At 34.6% G+C, this 5,686-nt stretch overlaps 1 pseudogene; it reads left to right on the top strand.

The window, feature by feature from the left end:
- Positions 1-351: 351 nt before the first annotated feature.
- On the top strand, positions 352-642 carry LOC105501951 (annotated as a pseudogene).
- Positions 643-5,686: the final 5,044 nt, after the last annotated feature.

Consider the following 5,686-nt stretch of genomic DNA (forward strand, 5'->3'; position numbering starts at 1 on the left):
TTACAAAATTTACCTATTATAAAAATTTAAAATCTTAAGATAATAATAAATATATAGGTGTGCCCTTGGTTTATAAAATATGTCAAAAAGACTGTGAGATCTAAAACATATTGGAGAATTTGGGGCAGGTTTTTACCTCAAAAGGAAAGAAGCATAAAGTACCCATAATATCCCTACATCCCAACAGTTACTGTTCTACTATGGCTTTGTTTTTAAATAGAAGAGAAAATTACAGTAAATTATTTTGTTTTCTTCTGCAGATAATTAAATATAAAGTAGGGATTAATTTTACTAACCAAGATCAAGCATGCTCTGAAGAAACACACAGCCTCTTCCGCTGCGTGCCGGATCATGGCGCAACGGCAGCGCAAATGCCAGGCGCACAAGTCCGCAAAGAGCAAGATGGTGGCGGCCTCTGAAAAGAATCGGGGCCGAGAAAAGGCGGTCGTGTTATGGCTCCCAAGAAGGCGCGCGTCGTGCAGCAGCAAAAGCTCAACAGAAGTCGGAATCCGGAAAAAGATCGAACATGACGTGGTGATGAGAGCCAGCAGCATCCTGCCCAAGAAGCTGGCACTGCTGAAGACTCTGGCCAAGAAGAACGCGGCAGCTGCCGCCACCTGCTCCAACAAGACACCTTCCTGAGGACGCTGGCCCCAGTGCAGCCCAACGTCCCACCCCCTACCTCCATATGGGATCTTATAAGTGATCCCACAGTCTGCACTGTCAGGAAGAGGACCCGTCTCCCAGCACTGGACTTCACCTAGAACTTCAGTGGGGGCCAGCAATGACCAGGAACATACAGTCACCAACTTCATCTGTCCCCGTGCCCCTTCCCAGGTCCTGCCTCCACAGGTTTAACCCAGAACTATAAATCTGGCTTTGTCAAAAAAAAAAAAAAGAAAAGAAAAGAAAAAGAAAAAAAAAATACAAAACCATTTTACATTAAATCAGAGTTGTTTTAAATGTAGATAATTTGGGTTTTACAGGTAGAAAAATACATTATGCCATATGTTCGAGTTATAAATGTAAAACATACTTTAAATTTATTTAGATATACAAAAATTCTACTGGTATAGTGTTTTACTAAATGGTAAACGAGCAGTGAGTTTTAAAATTGACAAATCATTTTTTAAATTAGATAAATGCATTACTTGAATCATAAGTTGATAAAATATAGTGTAAAAACACCCTGATTATGAAACACATCTAATTGGAGATGATGATAAAATACAAAGACTTGGATTGAAAAAGTTTGGGGCTGAACTCAACCAAGAGACTCATCATGCTGTTATCTAAAATCACTTAGTTTATTATGAAAAAGAAGTTTCTTTACAAAATTGGTAGGACTACAATATCTAATACATTGTTCAAAATAAAGAAATGACAGTAACAATTTATCAAAATTTACAATTGCCTAGACTTACTATAGCATCTTATATAAATTGCATTTGATTTTACTCATTTATTTTTTAGACAATATTTGTCTTCATATTTCTGGCTGTATCTATGTCTTAATAAGAAAATGTGAAATTTTAAATTCAAAATGCCATTGACTTTCTTTTCTAGATAAAATGAAACAAGTTACAGAACTTCAACACTCACACTGAAACAATCAGATTAAATTTGAATATACATTAATATACAGATAGACATCAAAATATAATAAAGTCCTTGGTTAACTGCTGGAGGAGCAAAGACTTAAAGGGCTAAGATCTCAAAGAAAAGGAAATCAAAAAATAGTAAATGAATTTTGCCTAAGGGTAGTTGTCTGTTTTCGGAAAATCGAGGTAGAAAGTTGCTGCTAAAGAAAAGACAAGCTAGCTGAGATTTTTGAAACCTCATGGGACTTGGGAGGCAAAAATTGGAGTTTAGGGCTATAAAAGAATCTGGTACTTATGGACCAATATCCCAAAGAGAAGCAAGACACATAAACATGAGTTCCTTATTTTGGTATTTTTCCCATAAGGTATTTTCCCAATTCTAAATATGTAACAACTAGATGGGCAAGAAACCAAAAACAAATATAAATAAAATTAAAACAGTGACATTTTCCTCAGCAACATTATTCTAAAGTGACAAAAATTGAAGTTCAGTAAGCAACCTTTGGAAATGCCTTGCGGTCAGTTAGAAACCTTGGAGAGTTATACTGTTCCACCAGGCAAGACAGACTTTGATAAAGCTTTACAAAGACGGTAAAGATATCCTAGAGTACAAAATCAACTATTCACCCACAGACGACACAGATACTCATCTTATTTAACACTGACATCAAATAACAAGCAATCAATAATCAATAAATTCAATAACTTTAATGAATAGCTTGATTAAGGTTTTTGACGTTTGACTTTTCACCACTTTTAAGCCTCTCTCCTCCTTCTTCCCCTTGCGCCCCACACCTGGGCAAGTTGAAACAACAGTGCATAAAATAAGACCTAAAAGTTAACGGAGACCTAGAGTTTCAAAGTTCTCAAGGAAATTAATCCATGTTTCCTTACCAAATTTTATGTGTCCTATGCTTCCCAAAAGGGGGTCTTCTTTTTAAAATAGGAGATTTCATCACATCTGGAATTCTTCTACTGTTTATAATTAAGCCTTATGCTGAACCTCAGCTCTTTTTGCATCTATCTGCAAGGAATGAGTCTCTAAGCTGCCAAAGAGGCACTCTGGCTTTCAAATGTAGCTTTTATGTGTGATTAATCAAACTCAGACTTTTTTTTCCCTCCAATCTTTTGAGAGCACCTGGCAATAGCAGTTCAATTTGATAGTATTTTAAATTAGTCCTTCCTCCATATATAGAACCTCAAGCATTTCATAGCCAATGCATTCTCTCCCGTCTTAGCTCACCACTGGTGAAAGTATTTTTTATCTTAAATTTTTGTGGGTACATGGAGTATATATTTATAGGATACATGAGATATTTTTATACAGGCATAAAATGCATAATAATCACACCAGGTTAAATGAGGTATTCATCATATAAAGCATTTATCCTTTGTGTTACAATCATAAGCTTTTAATTATTTTAAAATGTACAATAAATTATTGCTGACTGTAGTCATCATGTGCTATCACATACTAGATCTTATTCATTCCCTCTAACTATATTTTGTAACAATTAACCATCCCTTCCTCCCCTGCCCCACTACCCTTCCTAGCTTCTGGTAACCACCATTCTCCTCTCTATCTCTATGAGTTCATGAGTTCTATTATTTTAATTCATAGCTCCCCAAAATAAGTGAAAACATTCAAAATTTGTCTTTCTGGATTTGACTTATTTCACTTAACATAATAACCTCCAGTTCCATCCATGTTGTTGTAAATGACAGGATCTCGTTATTTTTATGGACAAATAGTACTCCATTATGTATGTATACCACGTTTTCTTTCATTTCTGTCCCTTCTTCTAGTGAAGGACGCTTAGGTTGCTTCCAAATCTTGGCTACTGTGAATAGTGCTACAATAAATAAGGGAGTGCAGACATTTCTTCGATATACTGATTTCCTTTCTTTGGGGCATATATCTAGCAGTGGGATTGCTGAATCATATAGTAGCTCTAGTTTTTGTGGAATCTCCCAACTCTTCCCCATAGTGGTTGTACTAGGTGAGATTCCCACCAACAGTGTACAAGGGTTCCCTTTTCACCACATCCTTGTCAGCATTTGTTATTGTCTATCTTTTGGGTATAAGCCATATTAACCAGTGTGAGATGATATCTCATAGTTTTGATTTGCATTTCTTTGATGATAAGTGATATTGAGCAGCTTTTCATGTACCTATTTGCCATGTGTATGCCTTCTTTAAAAAAAGTCTATTCAGATCTTTTTGTTCATTTATTAAAAATCTGATTACTAGATTTTTTTCTATTGTTTTTGTGTGAGCTCCTTATATATACTAGTTATTAATCCCTTGTCAGATGGATAGTTTGCAAATATTTAGGGGGGATTCAGGGGGTGGTTGTCACTTCACTTTGTTGATTGTTTCCTTTGCTGTGCAGAAGATTTTTTTACACTATTAGTGCATACCAAGAGCTATTGGTATTCAACTTACTTTTAATAATGGTTCTCATTGTCAGCCTGATAGCAGTTATTGCATCTTCAAAAACCTATTTTAGAGATTTCTTCCTAGAAACACTCCCATTGCCAACTGCTTTAGACGTATTCTCTGGAACAGTCTTTGAGGCATGACAATATGAATGACAGAATATGCATGACAGAAATTTCTAGGAAGAGGATCTCAGAAACAACATTTATGGTGAGAAAAGCTAAATGGAGTACAGGAAGATGTTCAACTGCAATGTGTTACAGTGGAAGTGTCTGATGATTCCATCGCATTTCATCTCTGTGGTTGAGACATGGAATTCAATCTCAACTGTAAAGAGATGGTCCTTTAGATTGTTCGCAAATTGAAATAATGGGGCTTGGCCATTGCACTTCACTTGGTATTACGTGTAGGTTGCCTCCAGGGAGAAGGTGTAACCTTGGGTGATTTCCCTCCAAAGATAATTCTCTGAGAGGGACACATCCATTAGCTGTCAGAAGCCAAAATTCATGGCAACCATGAGAATAACTGCTTTCGTTTGAAAGGGGGAACAGATGGCCCAATCTAGGATCCACTATATTACATTTTTTGTAGTTCCAACTTCCTACAATCCTTAAAAAGACAAACCTAATCCACAGCAATAGAAATCAGGATAGAAGTTAACTTTGAGAGGATGATGATTAGGATAGGGCATGAAAGAGGTTTCTGTATTGTTGGTACTGTTCTATTTATGATATGAGGATTTGATTATATGAATAAGTTCAATTTATGGAAATTCTTCATGCTACAAAATTATAAATTGTTCATTTTTGCATATATGTGATGTTTCATAAAAGTTTACTTTAAATAGTAATGTGAAACACAGACATACAAAACTTTCCAAAATAAGAATAAAAAGGATGATTTTATAATTTAATACTTGGTTTTAATTTCATACAATTTTGTGTTTTAGAATAATTTTTATACTCTTTATCTAAAATTTATTACTCAATTTTCCATAGTAAATGTGGATAATTATTAAACCAGAATATTAAAAATACAGCCAGTTTTGTATAATATTTTGTATAATATTAAAAATACAGCCAGATTTGTATAATAGCTTAACTGATGTCTCAATTGCTCTTTTTTCAAATTACTAAACTAAGAAAAATAAATAGCAGAGTAATCACAATAGTACCAATGACAACTGCTATACAAGATAAACACTTTGGTAGTTAAAAGTTATTTAGCTCAACCACTTTGCCTGAACAAGATTTAGGAGATAGGGTCGACTAAATTAAAAGAAAGACAATATAATGGCTTTGTAATTGCCGTGCAAATACCCCATCATTACAGTGTGGATATGTGATTGTTTTTATTTTTAAAGAAAACTCTGGTTTACATTGTGTTTACTTAGGAAGTCTTAAATGTAATTAGAGGGTACAATTCTGGAGAAAGGAAAAAAGGTGATATTTGGTTTTGATGTCTATGTACTCTTGGAGTTAATAATTATTTTCCAAAAGTCATTTTCTTTGGATATAAATGCATTGCTTGCCCCTGTCCTTAACCAATTGATAAAGTTACACAGTTTCCCCAGAAGAATTTTTTGGAATGACATAACTTGCTTCATGTCTTGTATATCTTATTTTTAAAATATAAGAATATTTCT

The sequence above is a fragment of the Colobus angolensis genome, unplaced genomic scaffold, assembly GCF_000951035.1.
Source record: "Colobus angolensis palliatus isolate OR3802 unplaced genomic scaffold, Cang.pa_1.0 Scaffold761, whole genome shotgun sequence".
In the NCBI taxonomy this organism is placed as follows: Eukaryota; Metazoa; Chordata; class Mammalia; order Primates; family Cercopithecidae; genus Colobus; species Colobus angolensis.